The 21258-nt window shown below is 45.9% G+C and overlaps 1 protein-coding gene and 1 non-coding gene across 3 annotated transcripts in view; both read left to right on the top strand.

Moving 5' to 3' along the window:
- Positions 1-21258, top strand: part of DAG1 (dystroglycan 1) — a 107224-nt gene that overhangs the window by 41994 nt on the left and 43972 nt on the right. The window lies entirely within an intron of this gene.
- LOC119920392 lies at positions 12992-13129 on the top strand. The gene has a single exon (XR_005448141.1). It is a non-coding gene; the product is annotated as a small nucleolar RNA SNORA7 (small nucleolar RNA).

The raw sequence follows: 21258 nt of genomic DNA, 5'->3' as shown, positions 1-21258 counted from the left end.
ATCCTGGCTCTGCCACTTGTCTGCTGTGTGACCTTGGGCAAGTCACTTCACTTCTCTGGGCCTCAGTTATCTCCTCTGTAAAATGGGGGTTAAGACTGTGAGCCCCATGTGGGACATGGACTGTGTCCAACCTGATTAACTTGTATCCATCCCAGCGCTTAGTACAGTGCCTGGCACTTAGTAAGCTCTTAACAAATCTAATTTTTTTTTAAAAAGGATGAGTGTTGGGGTTCCAGGAGCAGTTACCAGAGTAATCTTCTGGTATGACTATGTTACCTTCAAAGTACTCCGATTCTGGCAAGTAACCCTTGTGTCCTACGTGCTATGCTATGTCAGGAGACTGGAATCAAATTTTCCTGTTTTCCCGTTGGAATGGTATTCCTATTACTTTACATTCCCTCCCCCCTCTCCACCTCCCCCAATTGAGAAGGTGTAAATAAATCTTATCTTACTGAGAATGTAGCAATTTTTCACACTTTTTTTAGTATCAATGCTGAATGTTAACACACCAATGGAATTAGAATGCACCATTATAATCAGATAACAGGGTAAACATTCTGAAAGTGTTTAGATTTGCCAACAACTGGAAACTGCTGTGGGTGGCGGGGAAGATTCTGTGGTTGAAGTCAGCCCCTCTAGACTAGAAGCCCTTTGTGGCCAGGGAACATGTTTACCAACTCCGTTATGTCATACTCTCCCAAGCGCTTAGTACAGTGTTCTGCCCACAATAAGTGCTCAAAAAATACAGTTGAATGATTGTTTAACCCGATGTGCTTGCAGTTCTAGCTCTGTCGGTATGTTCTGGCACTGGTCAAGGACTCACTTGACCTACAGTTGGCTCCATCCCCAGGTTCGGGGGTTTTAAGTTAAGTACCTCATGGATGCATGTTTCATGTGTTGTCTCTCTAGCTTTCCTCCATCCCTCTTGTGGTCTCGGCTGGGTGGTGGGAAGAGGGAAAAGGATGCACTTGACTGACCACCTTGCATCCGGGACCCTAACCTGAGCCAGGGAACAGGGAGTAGCAGGTGCAGATGGTGGGATGGGGAGGAATGGAGTCAGTTTTCTCCCCTGCCCCCCAAGAACTCTGAAGAGGATAAAGGCTTCCATTTCAGCAATCTCTCCTACTGTTTCCAGTAGCTAGAGAGGTTGAAGTGGTGGGAGGTGGGGGCTGAGTGGAACTGGAAGGGGTCAGAATCTAGATTGTGAGCCCTCCTGTGAGGGTCAGGGACTATGATTGGTACCTGTGTAAGTTTTTTTTGTCAGTCATTTACTTACTGTTTGCAGAGCACTGTTCTAACCGCTTGGGAGACTACAACACAATATAACAGACATTCCGTGCCCACAGCATATTCTTTCCCAGTCCTTAGGACACTGTGTTGCACGGTCAATTCTAAATAAATCCTGTTATTGCTACCAGTCAGGCTTCAGCTCTCCTTCCTTGCTGCTCCTGATGGGAGGACCTCAGCCCTCAGAACAAGGACCTCCGCTGCTAGCATCTCCAGGGATGGGGATGAGCTACAGAGCATTTATTGAAAAGGGGTGGTGGGTGGAACGTTTGACTGGCTCCTCCCCATCTTACCAAAATTTGGACCAGGATTTACCACTATTTGATGTGTAGAACTTTTTGGCAAGGAGTAAGCCCTACACAATCAATCCTACTCAGTGAACAGCTGTCCAAGAAGCTGATTTGGCTTTGCAAAGGAGGATGAGCATATTAGAGCAAGGAGTTGAAAATACACGCAAAGGACAAAGAGAGCATGCTCATCCAATTTGCAGATGCAGCTAAATCGAGTGGAGTTGCTAACCCCTTGGAAACCAAGAATAGAATTCAAAGCGACTTAGACCATTGGGAAAAATGTGGCCCTACAGTAGCAGGTTGAAATTCAATAAGGACAAGTTCATGGTTGTTTACTGGAGGACAAAAACCATATGAAGAAAGCATGGCAGCAAGACTGACTAGGTACAAGGATGGCAAGGGAAGACCCGGATGTCAGAGTTAGCCTGAAGTCGAGTACGAGCCAGCAACGTAACGCTGTTATATAACAAAAAGCCAACAGGGCTCGGTCAGTTCTCCCGTAATGTGTGTTTTCACTTTGTATTTTGGGCACAAAGCTGTTGGGGAATTAGGGAACGTTGTTCTGACAACATACATCTGCCTGCATAGAATGTGATGTGATAGCAGAAGAAATGGTTGTGCACATGCACGAGGTGTTTGTCAGGGAGTATCATGATGCAAGTTTTCCTTCACGTGGCCTTGGCAGGAAAATAATTCCTGTGTTACAGGGAAATCGACTGTACTTGCCTATATCGACAAGTGCATGACGTGTCCCAGAGTTGGGAAGTAATAATCATAATTGTGGTATGTAAGCGCTTACTTACTAAGCACAGTACTGACTGCTGGGGTAGATACAAGGTAAGGTCCCACATAGGGATCACAGTTTAAATGGGAGGGAGAACAGGTGTTGTTATCTCCATTTTGCTGATGAGGGAACTGAGGCCCTGAAAAGTGAAGTGACTTGCCCAAAGCCACACAGCAGGCAAGCGGCGGAGCCAGGATTAGAACCCAGGTCCTCTGACTCGCAGATGTGGGCTCTTTCCCCTAGGCCATGCTGCTTCCCTAAAATCTTTCCACTAGAGCTGCATTGGTTAGTAGTCAGATTACTGCCATTTATTAAGCCCATACTATGGGTGAAGTAGTAGTAATAATAGTATTTATTGAGCACCCACTGGGTAAGCACAACAGAACGAAGAAACTAGCTCCTGTCCACAGAGAACTTACACTCAAACAGAGAAGACAGGTAGCTGTACTCAGTTCTGTGAAAGAATACAAAGACTTTGATTCAGATACAGTCACTGGCTCACAGGAGGCTTGCATTCTAGCGTGAGGGGATGGCCTGATACCGAGGGAAAGAATAACGGTAAAATCAGCAAAACTAACAACAGTTCACCATAAAGAGCAACACTGAGTAGAGCAGTCAGTCACTATTGGATGGAACAGTCATCAAGCTTCTCCCGCTTCAGGCAGAAGTCTCCCTGACCCAAACCGCTACAACAATCCTACCGTTCTAATAATTTTCCTAATTATCATATTTGCTAAGCGATTACTGTGTGCAAGCACTGTACTAGAACAGTGCTTTTCACATAGTAAGCGCTTAATAAATGCCATTATTATTATTGTTACTACTACATGCTGGGTTAGAGAGAAGATAATTGGGTTCCACATGGGGCTCACAGTCTAGGAGGTAGGAGGATTTAATCCCCATTTTACAGGTGAGGAAACTGAGGCACAGAAAAGTTGAGTGACTTGCCCAAGGCCACACAACAGGCAAGGAGCAGAGCCGAGGTTAGAACCCATGTCCTCTGACTTCCAGATCCGGGCTCTTTCCACTAGGCCACACTGCTTCCCAGCCTGTAGACTTAATTTATTTATTCAGAGGAGCAGCATGGCATAATGGTTAGAGCACGGGCCTGAGAGTCATGGGTTCTAATTCCAGCTCTGCCACTTGTCTGCTGTGTGACCTTGGGCAAGCCACTTCACTTCTGTGCCTCAGTTCCCTCATCTGTAAAATGGGGATGAAGACTGTGAGCCCTGTGTGGGGCAGGGACTGTCCCCAACCCGATTTGATTATATCCACCCCAGTGCTTAGTACAGTGCCTAGCACAAAGTAAGTACTTAACAAATACTATTATTATTATTATTATTATTCAGCCCACTCTCTACCTTCTTCCCTCTGATCCTCTGGAGGATGGGGTGAGCTATTCCTTGGGGATGTCAGGCTGGCAGTGTAGTCATCAGGCAGCCTCTTTTTGACCCTCCGACTGCCAGTAGGTAAAGGAAGGAACTCCAGATCTCATGCTGCCAGCTTCTGCCCACCCTCTGCTCCTGCTGTAGTTCTTTCCCGGAGCCTTGTGTCTATATTTTAAGAAAGGAGGTAGAGAAACCGGGGAAGGTCCAGAGGAGAACTGGAAAAATGATTTGAAAAGTGGAAGGATCAAGGAATCAGAGCTATTTAGTTTGGAGAGAAGAAGGCTAAAGGGGACGTAATAGCTGTTTTCAAGTCATTGAATTACTTTTAGTGCTTAGTATAGTGCTCTGCCCACTGTAGGTGCTCAATAAATACTGTTGATTGATTTGATTTTTTTTTTTTAGGGGGAGGGTGCTGATCACTTATTCCCCATGCCCACTGAGGAATGAACAAGACGAAATAGACGTAAAGGACAGATTTTGATTAGACACAAGAAATAACTTCTTGATGCTCGAAGTGGAAAGCAAAACAAAACCCAAAACAAAACACTGGAATGGAGGTTGTGGCGCCTCCGTTTTTGCAGACCATTAAGGACCACTAGGTGTCTGTCCTGCATGGTGGAGCTATTCACCCACTGAAAGCCAGATGATCTTTCTTGGTCCCTTCCGAATGATTTTTAGATGTACTCAAGACAGAAAACTGTTTTCTTTTGTGTAAGCTAGACATATTCCTTTAAATTCGTACTGCAGCATTTGATAAGCAACCTCTCTGCTGGTGAAAATGCTGCAGAAAAATGCCAGGAATGCGGACAGCAGGTGGGGACTGGCAGATGTGGTTAGCAATCACGGAGGGATGAACTTGCAGCGTGTGTGATTTCTCTAAGCAGCTACTGTTTGTTTCTGGTTTAGTTTGTACGGAGCCTCTCAGATCCCCCTTACGGTGAGCAAGCCCGGTTCAGATGTCAAAGGTCGTGCAACTTTCCTGTCCCCGTTTTGCCACTGTTATTTGGCATCTGGGGCTGTTTTGCCGCTGACTGCTGCATTTCACAGCGAACGTTTTGATCCCAGCTTCAGAAGGGAGTGAGATTTGAGGGGCTTGTTTCAATCACTTCTTGTCACTTGCAGCTCACCTGTACCAGCTAACCTTTGAGAATATCTGTCAAAGAAGTTTACATAATTATTCAGGATCCCTGTGCCACAGGGGTGTGGGAAAGACCAGCCTTCCAAGGCTGCAGTGTAGGAGGAAAGGAATTCTGCTGCGAAGCAAATTTCAGCAAAATAAATTGGGCTACGCTGGTGTCTTGTCCTTTTAAGAAACAGGGTTTGTTGGTCTACGCCTGTTTGGAAAAAAACCCCAATAAGAAATCTCCAAATATGGTAAAAATCTTAGCAGTGGTATGCTTTTCAAAACAAGTTTTGTTTTTGAAGCAGTCTCATCAGCCAGAATTATTAGCCAATATAATATGTCCTTATAAACAAGACAGGCAATATCTGACTTTTCTGTATTAGGTTCAAAGGTGTGGTAGGATTTACCGATGTGTTGAGATGTTTGGGGCTGCCTGTTTGGACTGAAAATGCTAAGCAACCTTTGCTCTGGAAACAAAGAAAAATACTTCATTTAAAAGTTGCCACCAATTTGGGCTTCATCTGAACAGCCTGAAAATCAAAATCACTGGTTGAGCGGGCAGGGAAGCTTGACCAAGTCTAGGAATGGAGCACCAGCTGCCTCCACAGCAGTTGCATTCCTGGACTTCCCTAACTAGTCAGGGATGTTTGATGGTGGCTAGATGCTTCGGAAGCAGGGGTCTCTCTCCTAGCAGCTGCAGCCCAGGCCCATCTCCCCAGTACCACAAGAAGTTGGAGATTTGTGGGCAGATGGTGCTTGTGTGCTGGGAAAGCCGAATAGATTTTAGGAGGATGTCTCTTTCCCCTATCCTCACCCCCCAACATGTGGTTCTCAAAATAGTTGGGTAGTTAAGGTAAATGCAAAAGGTGGTAACACCATTGAATTTAGGGTAATAACACCATTGAATTTAGGATAAAGTTCCTTGCGCCCCCCGCCCCCCCCCCCCCCCCCCCCCCCCCCGGGGGGTGGGTGCAGAAAAGTGTGGTATGATGTTGCTGTAGAAAGATGGGGTTAGCGGTTTAGTTTTTGTTTTGTTTTTTTTTTTTAATAGAGGAGAAGCTATCTGGGAGGGGCAGATAAGGAACACACTGAAAATGGAGTGTGAGGTGAAATGGTGGAGGTTGGTTAGGCTGCCGCCGCCACCCTTACGTGGCACTACCCCCCCAAATGGATAACTGCGTGGTTTGCTAGCAAGCACAGGCTTCTCAAATCCTCGGGTCAGAAATCTCTGTGACTCTCCCTGGGGTCCAGAACCTCTAGTTGGAGCAAACCTCCTCTCGCTCAGTGAAGAAAACTGGTTGGTCATGTAACTGATGATCATTAGTAATGATTTGGAAACATTTTGCAATTGTAGGCACATGATTATTATGAGCGAAAATCAAGCAAAAAGAATGAAAAATTGCAGCTTCATGTTTAAGGAAGAGAAATAGAAGATGAAGGTATAAATAGAAATTGCAGGAGATTGTGTCTTCCTGTGGTGATGCTGCGATCCCATTTAAAGCACTACGTACTTGAAAACTCTCTTGAGCAGGGTTTGATTGCTTTCTCAGATTCCTGCAACATTTCCCCATATTGGTCCCCTCTGTGGTCTCCAGGGTATTGTGGGACAATAGGGAAGAATTGACCTGTTGCATTTTTACCGCATGAAAATGCATGTCTGTGGTAAAAATTGAATACTGCTCACAACCAATCAAAAGAATGAAATACCGTTAGCTAAGTCTCAAATGAATCAACAGGCAGTAGAGAATCAAAGCCTGCATGGGCATCCCAAAATTCAAGTACATTAAAATTCCCTGCTTTTGTAAATAATGAGAAGAAATGCTAGAGGAAATAGCCTAGACAGGCAGTAAATTCATTCATTCATTCAGTTGTATTTATTGAGCTCTTACTGTGTTCAGAGCACTGTACTAAGCTCTTGGAAAGTACAATTCAGCAATAGAGAGCCCACACCGGGCTTGCAGACTAGCTACAAATCTGCTTTTATAATTCACATTTATGTATTTACATATATCCTCCAGACTGTAAGCTCATTATGGGCAGGGAATGTGTCTCTTAATTCTGTCCTGTCTCCTTATTCTGTTCTGTTGTACTCTCCCAAGTGCTTAGTTCAGTGCTTTGCATATAGTAAGCACTCAGTAAACACCACTGATTGATTTGATATATTAAAACATTTATTCTCGGAATGATTTTTCAACACTATCAATCAATCAATCGTATTTATTGAGTGCTTACTCTGTGCAGAGCACTGTACTATGCGCTTGGGAAGTACATGTTGGCAACATATACAGTCCCTACCCAACAGTGGGCTCACAGTCTAGAAGGGGGAGACAGAGAACAAAACCAAACATATTAACAAAATAAAATAAATACAATAGGTAAGTACAAGTAAAATAAATAGAGTAATAAATATGTACAAACATATATACAGGTGCTGTGGGGAAGGGAAGGAGGTTAGATGGGGGGGGATGGAGAGGGGGACGAGGGGGAGAGGAAGGAGGGGGCTCAGTCTGGGAATATGCTAATTTGGTCTAAATGGAGATCAAAAGAAACCACAGTTTGAAAGATCTAGGAGTCATATATTTAGGGCTTTAATTGGATAAAAAATAAATTATGGCATAACTGATGTTGGATATTGTGCCTGGATAACAAAAATTCCTAAGTGCAAAGCTGTGAGAAATCCTGAGGTGGTGGATTTCTCCCATTTAGCAATGGATGAGAGATCAGCTTTTGTGGCTGCACCTGGGCAGTGAGTTTGTTTGGGCAGAGCATCTCTGACCACAGCTATTATGTATCGTTTCCTATAGCTACAGATTTCATTTTGCTGTGTTCCCGCTTTGCCTTAGTGGTGTCACTTTGCTGGTTACTCGTTTTTTGTTCTGCTGCCATCGTACATTCTCTTCCCAAAGCTTACGATCAGCAGCGATGGCTTCCTAGTTAGTTGGATTGATCACCCATGCTTGAAGAGTAGACTTCAGGGAGTCCTTCCATCGCTTGAGTGGTCAGCCTTGTGAGCTCTTGCCAGTCAACAGTTCATAAAACACCGATTTTGGCAATCTGCCCTATGGCATGTGAACTAAACACTCAGTCCAGGAAAACTGAGTCTCTAGTGTAGCGAAAAGCACAAGGGCTGGGAGTCAGAGGACCTGTGTTCTAATTCCGGTTCTACCACTTGCCTGCTGTCTGAACATGGGCATGTCGCTTCAATTCTCTGGGCCTAGGTTTCCTCATCTGTAAAATAGGGATGAAAATGCCTGTTCCCCCTCCCTCTTATACGGCAAGTCCTTTGCTCGACAGGGACTGTGTCCAATCTGATTATCTTGTACCTACTTCAGTGCTTAGCATGGTCCTTGGCCCATTTAAGCACTTAATGTGTCGAAGACTGAGCTCCTTGTCTTCCCTCCCAAACCTTGTCCTCTCCCTGACTTTCCCATCTCTGTTGACAGCACTACCATCCTTCCCGTCTCACAAGCCCGCAACCTTGGTGTCATCCTCGACTCCGCTCTCTCATTCACCCCTCACATCCAAGCCGTCACCAAAACCTGCCGGTTTCAGCTCCGCAACATTGCCAAGATCCGCCCTTTCCTCTCCATCCCAACCGCTACCCTGCTCATTCAAGCTCTCATCCTATCCCGTCTGGACTACTGCACTAGCCTTCTCTCTGATCTCCCATCCTCGTGTCTCTCTCCACTTCAATCCATACTTCATGCTGCTGCCCGGATTATCTTTGTCCAGAAACGCTCTGGACATATTACTCCCCTCCTCAAAAACCTCCAATGGCTACCGATCAATCTGCGCATCAGGCAGAAACTCCTCACCCTGGGCTTCAAGGCTCTCCATCACCTCGCCCCCTCCTACCTCACCTCCCTTCTCTCCTTCTACTGCCCAGCCCGCACCCTCCGCTCCTCCGCCGCTAATCTCCTCACTGTACCTCGCTCTTGCCTGTCCCGCCATCGACCCCCGGCCCACGTCATCCCCCGGGCCTGGAATGCCCTCCCTCTGCCCATCCGCCGCGCTAGCTCTCTTCCTCCCTTCAAGGCCCTGCTGAGAGCTCACCTCCTCCAGGAGGCCTTCCCAGACTGAGCCCCTTCTTTCCTCTCCCCCTCGTCCCCCTCTCCATCCCCCCGTCTTACCTCCTTCCCTTCCCCACAGCACCTGTATATATGTATATATGGTTGTACATATTTATTACTCTATTTATTTTACTTGTACATTTCTATCCTACTTATTTTATTTTGTTGGTATGTTTGGTTCTGTTCTCTGTCTCCCCCTTTTAGACTGTGAGCCCACTGTTGGGTAGGGACTGTCTCTATGTGATGCCAATTTGTACTTCCCAAGCGCTTAGTACAGTGCTCTGCACATAGTAAGTGCTCAATAAATACGATTGATTGATTGATTGATTGATTATTATTATTAGTATAGGGTTGGATGCTGGAAATAGTGCTGTATTTCAGCATTTCACTTGTAGGGACCTTCTGTCGTTGAATCTTGGCATTGGAATGCAGATGCCACATTTAAAACTGGTCCTCTTTTGATGTGTTGGTGGCATAGTGTTTCTTCCCTGAAGCCAAAGAGCAGAGCATTTTTACTAATGGCAATCTTAGTGGTATACAAGTTGGCTGTTTCTTTCCACAGCTGATGTATTTCATCTTAAGACTTCACTGACTTATTTAGCTTTTCCATCATTCACGTTTCATTCCATAACAGAGATGATATCCAGCATCTGTTCACTAGCTTTCGATGAAAAGAAAAAATATTTGAACTATTATCCATCACCTTTCAATACTTAGAAATAAGTACACCTTTGGTCTCTTTTCTTCCTTTTGCCTCTAGAAATGGCACATGAATCCAGTGATGTTCCAGCTGGCTCCCTAAATCTGGTCATTTCTTCTTCTGAGTCCTTTTCCGTGATTCTCCTCCTTTTCCCCACCCCATTTTCTAACACTATGTGGACTCAACTATGGCCCCTAATCATTACCCATGTAACACACCCCCTTCCTGCTCTCTGGTTCCCACTGGAATCAGGCTCCTTTCTGTGAAGAGGAGAGATGAGGAACCCAGCTGGTCCTCTGCCTCCTGCAGTCTCTACCTTAGGACTTGGCTGTGTCGTCTTCTCCAAAAGACCGCCTAACAAATACCATAATAATAATTAAGAGGACATCTCGCTTGCCCACCTTGATTTTTTTTGGAGTGTATTTGTTGAGCCCCGTTTATTAGGCATGTGCCTTCCTTAGGCAGGAAAGGGTAGAGGCAGTAATCTCATCGCACTTTTATAGGGGCCTGTTTTCTGTGCCTTTTTTAGAAGGGAGATGGTGCCGTCTAACCACTCTCCCTTTGCTCCAGGCACTGTTCCTCCTATGAATGCTTCCATCAGGATCTTCCCCGAGGATGGTGAATCTGGGTATATTCATTCATTTATTCCGTCGCATTTATTGAGCACTTACTCTGTGCATAGCACTATACCAAGTGCTTGGGAGAGTATTTACAACAATAAACCATGACATTCTCTGCCCACAACAAGCTTATAGTGTATGGGGCGGGGGGAGACAGACATTAATATAAATAAATAAGTTACAGGTGAGTACTTAAAGTGCTTTGGGGCTGCGATTGGGGGGAGAACAAAGGGAGCAAGTCAGGGCAACGCAGAGGGAGTAGGAGAAGAGGAAAGGGGGGCACTTAGGGAAGGCCTCCTGGAGGAGATGTGCCTTTAATAAGGCTTTGAAGTGGGGGAGAGTAATTGTCTGTCAGATTTGAGGAAGGAGGGTGTTCCAGGCCAGAAGCAGGATGTGTGTGATAGGTTGGCGCCAGGACAAGCAAAACTGAGGCAAAGCGAGAAGGTTAGCATTAGAGGCGTGAAGTGTGCAGGCTGGGTTGTAGTAGGAGAGAAGCGAAGTGAGGTAGGATGGGTCAAGGTGATGGAGTGCTTTAAAGCCAATGATGAGGAGTTTTTGTTTGATGCGGAGATGAATGGGCAACCACTGGAGTGTTTTGAGGAGTGGGGTGACATGTTCTGAACGTTTTTATAGAAAAATGATATGGGCAGCAGAGTCAAGTATGGACTGGAGTGCGTAGAGGCAGGAGGCTGGGAGGTCAGCAGGGAGGCTGATGCAGTAATCCAGGTGGGATAGTATACTCCCTGTGGCATATGCACTTACTCTGTGGGTAGCTGTGGTACAATCACTTCAGACACAGTCCCTGCCCCACAAGGGGCTCTCATTCTCAGAGGGAGAGAGAACAAGTATGTAACCCCCACTTCACAGATGAGGAAACTGAAGCCTGGAGAAGGTAAGTGACTTGCCCAAGATCACACAGTGGGTGAGTGGGGGAGCCAGGATTAGAACCCAGGTCTCCTGATTCCCAGGCCCGGACTCTTTCCACTGACCGCTAATCCTGACTAGGGCTTGGATCCTGGGCCAGGGTTGAATTGATCTTGGTGTGGGAGAGGGCATTTGAAATCAACATTTTATTCCTTGTTCCCTTGATGTCTGACCTTGCCCATTGGTTCCTGTGAATTTGAGCTCCCCTGCTAGGATTGTAAACTCATTGAGGGCAGGGATCTTGCCTTCTCACTCATAGCATTCTCCCGAGTGCTTGGTATGGATCCCCTCTTGTGGCCCAACATTTCAAGATATGTGGGGAGGTTTGGGGAGGGTTGAGGGGGAGAGGAAGAGAGAGAGATTGAGATTGTCATGATGATGCCACCTCCAAACTGTAGTATTTTGTGCCAGTCTGGAAGTACCTGGAAAGTTTTCTAGACAAGTTTACCTGTACCACAGCATCCCTTTTTCTCTTTCTCTTTCTCCCTCTCTTTCATGGCATTTGTTAGGCACTTACTATGTGCCAGACACTGTACTAAGCACTGGGGTAGATACAAACTAATTAGGCTGGACACAGTCCATGTCCCACATGAGGCTCACAGTATTAATCCCCATTTTACAGATGAGGCAACTGAGATACAGAGAAGTGACTTGCCCAGAGTCACACAGCAGACAAGTTGTGGAGTCGGTATTAGAGCCAAGGAACGTGCTCTACCCACTAGACAGCACTGCTTGCTTCTTTCTTGCTCTCTCTTTCCCTCTCTTTTTCTCCTCTTCCCACCCCCCCCCAAAACACACTGTGGAAATGAGTTTCTGACCACATTCAGTTTTGGTCATTGAACCATTCATTGTCAGTCATGTTCAGTGCTGACAGGTCATGGCAGGCCTCAGACTTCAAAACTGTGCAAGGCTCCACTTTTTGTTCTCTGTTCTGCAATAGACTGGCCACATAGCAATTTAAAGTGACTATGCCACTTATTTGCCCACACAAGCCATTGGGGCTTTTCTTTTAAAATTACAATTGAGCTGTAAAACCTGGGCCTTTGCAGGGTACTTGAGACTGAGTTTGGGCTCCTCCTGTCACTTTCCCCAGACCAGACCACAAAGTAACAGGCAGAAACTGGGAGTGAGTCACATTCCCCTTCCAGGCACCTCCTCAAGCCACCCCTGGATCAATCCATCAGGTATTTGAGCGCTTCCTGCATGCAGAGCACTGTAGGAAGTGCTACTCTCTTTCACTGATGGCTATGCACAAGGGCCAGTAGCCTGGGCCCTCTCCAGTGGCTCACCTATGAGCTGGTGGCTTAGTGTGTATGAGCAAGTCAGGTTAATTTTTTTTTAAATCAGGTCAGGAAATGGGGTGGGGGTGGTTCAGAACAAAGGACAGGAAAGAGAAATACAGAAGGGAAGGAAAAGGAGAGGCAAAAATAAAATAGGAGTTGGCAAGGACAAGGCAGGGGTGAAACAACCAAAAGAAAGGTAGATACAGGGAAAGAGAGAGAATAAAGAGAACATGATGTAAGGAAAAGGAGCAGGACACAAATAAAAATGAAAGTGAAACCGGAAGACAAGATCAGAGAAAATTAAGAGAGGAAATAGCAGCGAAACAAGAAACAGGAGGGAAGAAAGATTTAGAGTGAATGGATTAATAAGAATGGATGGGTGGAGGGGAAAGTCATTGGCTAAATTAAAGTGGAGACTAGAAATAGGAAATTGAGTTGGTGGCTGGAGAGCTAGGTTTTTCTGAGTTTTAGAACCATTTATTTGTCTTCAGTATATTTTAACTTGGGCATTAGCCTGTCTTGCCCCTCTCAGGGTCGCACCTGGAGAGTTTCCAGTACTTAACCAGTCTCAACTATGGGAGGGAGAGTCAAGCAGAGGAATATCTATTCCATTCCTAGCTTGGCCAGTGGCTAGTGAGTGGAAGGCAATCTGCTACAAGTCAAAGCTCACGTGTGCTGGGCAGCAGTGGCATGGGAGAGAGTCGAAGTGGAGACTCAAGTTTACTGTGCGGAAGGAGGCAGTGGTAAACTACTTCCCTACTTTTACCAAGAAAACAATATGGGTACACTACCAGAACGATTGCAGGTGGAGGTGGGGTGTTCTGGGAGAGATGTGTTCATGGTGTCGCTATGGGTCAGAGATGATTTGAGAGCATAGCCTGGCTTAAAAAAGGTTCCTGGGTGTCCCCCCCTCCCCCCCAGAATAAAGCAGTAGTCTCTAGTTGGCCCCTTTAGCCTCTGTAGTACAGCTCCACTCTCTTAAAATAGATATATCTGAATTCTGATCATATGTCAAGCCTCCATTTCCACGTAATTAGCGTCACTTTTTTCTTTATAGTTTTGGGAGGAAAGTATGGTGCCGCCAGTTATCGGTGAACCCATGTTTGGACTTTGTTTATCAACTTTGGAAAGACTGTATAACTTTGTCACTGCTTTAATTTGCTGCTTAGCTTCTGTTGGGGGGCCTTCATGTATTTATCCATTCACACCTGAGTCCTTGGTACCGGGATATTGTAAAATAAAATTTAAAAACTTCCTCAAACAGTTGAAAATGTAATTTATAACTTCTGATGAACAACATGGATTACTGACCAATAGTATGGTAGGTAGTGTACAAAATGTAGAGTTAGACCTGGTCCCAGCCCAAGGGCACAGTTCCTTGTCTGTGGTTTTCCTGAACTCTGTGGTATCCGTGGTTGAACAGCACGTGATTTGTCATCTTTGAAAGCCCACTTCTAGTTACCCAACTGAAAGCCTCAAAGTCAAATTGGTTTCACTCTGATGCTGTGATTCTTTAGTCAATTCTCGATCCATGTGACAAAGGGTAATGTGTAATGGCAGTGTTTGAATGAATTTTGAGTGTATTGTACAGCCAGTCCCCATCACCCAAAATACTTGAAACTGAAATATACTTTGAAGCGTGATTGGGAAGAGAAAAGAGGTCTGGAGTGGAAAACAGGAAACTCGGTGCCTGCACCTAGCCCTCTGACTTAGACCAGACACGTGAACTTCATTCCTCCAGAAGGGCCACTTAGGCGGTTATACGTCCATCTGTGGGCCGTGCTTTAAAAAAGCTGCCGATCACTAATAAGGTCTTTGCAAAATGTTTAGCAACCTAGCAGTTAGCTCCATGTGTTCAGCCAGTCCCTGATCAAACTATATGTTACCAACTTGTACTTCCCAAGCGCTTAGTACAGTGCTCTGCACACAGTAAGCGCTCAATAAATACGATTGATTGATTGGGATTTGGTTTCTCTGCTGGTAGAATCAAAATGGGTCCTCCTCCTACCTGACTGGGATAGTATAAGGATAAATAAGATAAGCGATAGAGTTATTCTTTGGTTTGAAGACAACATTGTTGAAGGTGAGATGTGAGAAGGCCCGGTATTAATGGCCAACAAGATGAATCGGAAATTTTCTGTCTTCCTGGGAAATTAACTAAATTAAGTAACACGTAAATTAGGACTAAAGAAGCATTCCTCAATATCTTTTTTAAAAATATTGTTTTAGTGGACTATCTGTGGATTCCCACGGTCAATTTAAAGTTAAAAGGATGGGGGAAGGGGGTTGTTCTAGCCTCTGTTTTCTTTTTGCTTTTTGAATTTTGGACTTGTGTGTGCAACTAAAAGTTTCCATAGGCAGAGTTCGGAGGTTATTGGAATATTGTGATTTGCAAAACGGCCTGCTGAAGCTGCTTAATCTCTTGGGTCAACAGGGGGCAGAAAGTCATGGGTCTGTGTGAGTACACACACCTGCACAATGTAGTTAGGTAAACTGGCCTTGACAGGAATTTTCCAGGTGGCAAAATGTCTCCCATCATGCATCAAATCTGTCCTAGTTGTGGTCTTATCTTGATGATTCTTCTGTGGAGCAGTTGCTTTCCCTAGTATTCTTGATTATATGCCAAGTCTTCTTTAAATGTTGGAAAGAGTCAGAGTTCTGGGTCCTACTTGATGAAGAGGGAGTTGCAGCCTTTTTCAAAGCCAATTTAGCATTCCCTGGCCAATGTAAACAATGACTTCACACTATAGCATTCTCATTTTATCAAACACTTGCTCTTGCTCATTGAGTTTAGGAATTTCTAAGTTTATGAGACCTCCCACGTCATTTTTGGTAGGTCAGAGAAGTACATGATAAAATGTAAAAATAAATGTACCATTCTCAGCTCCTTTTGAGTAGTAGTGGCAAAAGGGTCTTAGTAGACGGGGAAGAGGTCAGACTTTTCCTGCATTTGCACTAATAGAGAGACACCTCACGTAGGAAATGGACTTTATTATTCTCAGCCAAGATTTTGGGAACTCTTAAGTTGGAGCAGGGTCAAGTCATGTTTAGGTATCTGTTTGCCAAAAGAATCCAACCTGGGCAAGGAACTCAGGGCTGGAAACCCTAGTTTTCTGGGGGTTGTTTCCAAAATTTTCAGTAGTTAGAGCTTTTCTTCACAGAAACACCCCCATCCCCTCATTGGTCTTCCCTCTCCCCGATTCTTCTTCTCCTCCTCAGTCCCCATTCTTCTACCCTACCCATCCCACAAGACTGAAGCCAGTTCCGACTTGCAATCTCGGTGCTGCTTGAAGATGATGGAGGGTGGGTTGCCAGTCCCCAGGTGACAGAGTGTCATGGATCCTGGGTGTTTATGTGCCTTCTACCTACCCTGTGCTCAGCCCTTGGAGACAGAAGCAGCGGCAGCAGGGGATGATCAGGGATGCAGGGGGAGGTGATAGAACCAGTATCAGTATTTACAGGACTGTTGTGGGCAGAGCACTGTACTAGGTGCTTGGGGAACATACAAAAAAAGGAAGAGGTGGACCCTGCTTGCCGTTGAGTTTTCAGTCTAATGGAGCCCGTCTAGATCAAAAGCTTATTGCGGGCAGGGACCGTATCTGCCCGCTCTGTTGTATTGCACTCTCCCAAGTGCTTAGTACAGTGCTCTGCACACAGTAAGCACTCAATCAGTACCATTGATTAATTGATTTGAGCCGATAGACATAGACAAATGTGCCCTAGTTAAAGGAGACCTAAATAATAGACCCAAGGGGATAAATCAGTCGGTAACAGCGTGGGTCAGTGGAAAGAGCACGGGCTTTGGAGTCAAAGGTTATATGGGTTCAAATTCCGGCTCCGCCAATTCTCAGCTGTGTGACTTTGGGCAAGTCACTTAACTTCTCTGTGCCTCAGTTCCCTCATCTGTAAAATGGGTATTAAGACTGTGAGCCCCCTGTGGGACAACCTGATCACCTTGTAACCTCCCCAGTGCTTAGAACAGTGCTTTGCATATAGTAAGCACTTAATAAATGCCATCATCATTAGTATTATTATTGTTATTATTATTAACTTCGATAGAATGTTCAGGTGGCTGATGGGATGTGGCATGACAGGGAAGCTCCTCTAGACTGTAAGCTCGATGTGGGCAGGGAACGTGTCTACCACCTTTGTTGTAATGTTCTCTCTCAAGCACTTAGTGTACAGAGTTCTGCACACAGTAAGCGCTCAATAGAGGCCATTGATTGGTTAATCAGGGAATGCCTCCTGGAGGAGGAATGTGGTTTGATGAAGCCAAGGAGAGGAGTTGTTCCAGACTGGGGAAGGCTTGGGGGAAGCCGGGTGTTCCCATTGGCGTCAGTTCCCATTTCTCTGTGCGGTTCATTGCGGTGGGTTGATCTACCTATCACGTTGTGCTCTATGTAAGATTTCCCTGGAATACTTTCAGGGATCCTCAGCTGGGGCAGAGAGCAGAGCCTGAAAATGAAGTAAGACAAGCAGGAGAGGACCAGTGACAGTGGTGCTCTTCCCTTTGCAATGGGCAATATTGACATCCATTAAAAAAATTAAAACCAGAATGTGTAATGTACTCCTTGAAGTTTTCAGAAATGAACTTGACTAATAGTTGAAGCTTGGCAACTAGGGAGGGAGCATGGCCCAGCGGAAAGAACATGGGACTGGAAATCAGGAGATCTGGCTTCTGATCCCAGCTCTGCAGGTGATATTGTGTACTCTTAGGCTAGTTCCTTAAACTCCTTGTGCCTCGGTTTCTCCATCACTCTCCTTCCTCAGATTGTGAGCCTGTGTGGGAGAGGGGCTGTGTCTAATTTGATTACTTGTAACCAGTCTAGCTCTTGGCACATGCCAAGGGCTGAATAAATGCCATGATTAAATTTTCACTGTTGCCTTTAGATCATTTATATTTTTAGAGGAGGGGTTCATATTCCTTTTTCATGCCAGAGTGAATCACATATCTTCCATGGTTAATTACCAATTAAATCTAGCACTTCTTCCCTCAAGTAGATGATGAGGAGCAGTCCTGAGGCACAGCCACTTCTGACCTTTAAAGTTTAAAATAGGAATCCGATTTTCTATATTTGATAAGGTCTCAGTCTTTCGTATTTCAGAATTTTCCCGATAATGAAGGAACCCTGAATTAACAACTCTTGAGGATTGGAAGAAGACAGATGTTTTGGCTATCCTTTTTTTTTTTTTTTTTTAAAAAAAGGCCAGCTCCAGTAATTACATGTCTGTCACTTATATCAATTCCTGGGAAGATAGAAAAACAAATCATTAAAGAATCCTGAACAATTTAAGATATTGAGAAGCAACTGTCCTCACTTTATAGTAGTAGTAGTAATAGTATTTCTTAAGCATGTACTGGGTGTACTGGGTGTACTTTATACCACACACTGGGAAAGAATACCCTGGTGAGAATTTGACACACAGCCCCTTTGGCCCCCCAAGGAGAGGCCAGATTAGAATAAGGTGGGGAGAGAGAACTGGTGATAGATATGATAAGAAAATAGTAGCAATAAAAATGTGAAAACAGCATTCGAGATGAGGACAATGATGAACACAAAAAATAGAAACCAAACGGAGCACAATAGGGTACTGTGGCTAGAGGAACAGAGTTTCAGACCCCTCATGGCTCAGCATCCAACAGTCACAGCAGCTGTTGCTTACGTCTTTCCCATTGGCTCCGGGCAAGGGTGGGAATGAGGGTGGGAATGAGGCCCGAGGATGGCCTGGAGTAGGGGCAGCACGGATTCCCATTGGTTTAGCGGTGGCACTTATGACTGCCGGCTGTGCGCAAAACATGCTGGGGGAGGGAAGGTGGTTGGCTCAGCCATGGCCAAGAGGGGCTGAGAGCATGAAGGGGGGCGATTCAGCCATGGATTTTGTAATTCAGCAAGGCTTTTATCCAGACCCATGTGAAATGCCCATGGACGAACAAGGAAAGCCTGGTCCTGACGATACTCTTCTTATAAGGGTGGGCAGCTGGCTCAGAGGGTGGGTGGCGATCAGTGACTCGATCGCCAGTGGGCAAGGCGAGTGAATAAATAAATACATACAGAAGGACTGAACTGGCTAATGAGTTGACATGACTGGAAGGATGGAGAAGTTGAGGCCTGCTTCAGAAGCTATGAAGGCGGGAAGGGATGTGGTGTGAAGAAGCAGAATAGGGCGGGTCCTCCAGGCAAGGGGGAAAGCATGAGCAATAATGGGTTAGAGGCAGGACTGACTGAAAGACTGTTAATTGTGTTTGAAAGAAGCATAGGACCTTTCTGTCAGAGAGCCTGTTTTCCTGGGTCTTTTGCTCTACTAAGAGCTGGGGTAGATGCAAGCTAATCAGATTGGACATAGTTCACGTCTCACGTGAGGCTCACGTTCTTAATCCCCATTTTACAGCTGAGGTAACTGAGGCATAAAGCAGTTAAATGACTAGCCCAGGGTCACACAACAGACAAGTGGTGTAGCTGGGATTAGAACTCAGGTCTTCTAACTCCCAGGCCTGGGTTCTTTTCAGAACAGTATTTATTGAGTGTGTAGGCGGAGCACTGTGTGAGCTTGGTGTGATCTGTGCCCTCAAGAAGTTTACAGTAGTTAAAAGAGACACAAAATGTTGAAGGGAATGGTGCCATTTCCAAATGAGGAAAACATTAGGACTCTACAATCTGTAAAAACAAAGGTCGAGGGGAATACAGCAAACACAAAATCGGTATTCACCAAATCCCACAATAACAGGACAAGGGGGCATCCATTGACACTTGAAGGTAGGAAGACTCAAAACAACTGAAAGGAAACTGCTTCACTTAGCAGGTGTTAAGCATATGAATTTGTTACCATGGGAAGCTGTACAAGACGGACATGGTCATTTGGTTCAAGAAGGGTTTGGATAAAGTAGTGAATGTGAGACCTATATTGGTTTTCTAGAGGGAAAGTTAGAGATGTTAAATGGTGTGGCCTAGTGGAAAGAGCACAGGATGGGGAGTCAGGAGACCAGTCCGTGGATCCTTTTTTTTTTTTTTTTTTGCCACTTTTGGGCCAGTCACATGACTTGTGGGCCTCAGTTTCTTCATCTGTAAACTGGGGGTAAAATATCCATTCTACTTCTTCTGACAGTGGCAACAGAATGCTAGGAAGAGCAGTGGCAGTTGCCTTCCTTGACATCCAGCCTAATGTTTCTAGAGGTAATAATGAGGGTATTATTAAGCACTTCCTATGTGCCAAGCACTGGGGTAGGTACAGGACAGTCAGGTTGTACACAGTCCTCATCTCACCTGGGGCTCACAGTCTGAGATGGAGAGTATTGGGCTGGATGGGGCATTGGTCTTTCTTGGTAATGGCATTTCTCATGCTGGGTTAGGTATATTGACCTAAAGCGCCCATCAGATGCTGGGGCGGAGAGAGCCCCCCTGACAGCGGCAGGGGAGGGGGGATGTGGAAAGGAAGGAGTGAGCCAAGCAACAGGAACCTGGCAGAGCCACTCCTCCTCCCCTCTTCGTACATGGAAATAGTGTGGCCTAGTGAAAAGTGCACAGGCCTAGGAGTCAGAGGACCTGAATTCTAATCCTGGCACTGCCACTTGTCTGCTGTGTGACCTGGGGCAAGTCGCTTCTCTGTGCCTCAATTCCCTCATATGCAAAATGGGGATTCAGTCCCTATTCTCCCTCCTGCTTAGGCTGGAACCATGTGAACCTGATGATCTTGTATCTATCCCCAGCGCTTGGTACTGCGCTTGGCACTCGACCCCCTCCAATCTGGCTTCCGTCCCCTACGTTCCACAGAAACTGCCCTCTCAAAGGTCACCAATGACCTCCTGCTTGCCAAATCCTGCTTGTCAAATCCAACGGCTCATACTCTATCCTAATCCTTCTAGACCTCTCAGCTGCCTTTGACACTGTGGACCACCCCCTTCTTAACACACTATCCAACCTTGGCTTCACAGACTGCCCTCTCCTGGTTCTCCTCTTATCTCTCTGGTCGTTCATTCTCAGTCTCTTTTGCAGGTTCCTCCTCCCCCTCCCATCCCCTTACTGTAGGGGCTCCTCAAGAGTCAGTTCTTGGTCCCCTTCTGTTCTCTATCTACACTCACTCCCTTGGTGAACTCATTCGCTCCCACGGCTTCAACTATCATCTCTACGCTGATGACACCCAAATCTACATCTCTGCCCCTGCTCTCTCTCCCTCCCTCCAGGCTCGCATCTCCTCCTGCTTTAAGGACATCTCCATCTGGATGTCTGCCCGCCATCTAAAACTCAACATGTCCAAGATTGAACTCCTTATCTTCCCTCCCAAACCCTGCCCTCTCCCTGACTTTTCCATCACTGTTGACGGCACTTCCATCCTTCCCGTCTCACAAGCCCGCAACCTTGGTGTCATCCTCGACTCCGCTCTCTCATTCACCCCTCACATCCAGTCCGTCACCAAAACCTGCTGGTCTCACCTCCACAACATCGCCAAGATCTGCCCTTTCCTCTCCATCCAAACCGCTACCCTGCTCGTTCAATCTCTCATCCTATCCCGACTGGATTACTGCATCAGCCTCCTCTATGATCTCCCATCCTCCTGTCTCTCCCCACTTCAATCCATACTTCACGGCGCTGCCCGGATTGTCTTTGTCCAAAAACGCTCTGGGCATGTTACTTCCCTCCTCAAAAATCTCCAGTGGCTACCAATCAACCTACGCATCAGGCAGAAACTCCTCACCCTCGGCTTCAAGGCTCTCCATCACCTCGCCCCCTCCTACCTCACCTCCTTTCTCTCCTTCTACAGCCCAACCGGCACTGTCCGCTCCTCTGCCGCTA

This window comes from Tachyglossus aculeatus, chromosome X1 (genome assembly GCF_015852505.1).
Source record: "Tachyglossus aculeatus isolate mTacAcu1 chromosome X1, mTacAcu1.pri, whole genome shotgun sequence".
In the NCBI taxonomy this organism is placed as follows: Eukaryota; Metazoa; Chordata; class Mammalia; order Monotremata; family Tachyglossidae; genus Tachyglossus; species Tachyglossus aculeatus.
The sequence above is the reverse complement of the archived record's forward strand: the minus strand, read 5'-3'. Positions and strand labels throughout refer to the sequence as shown.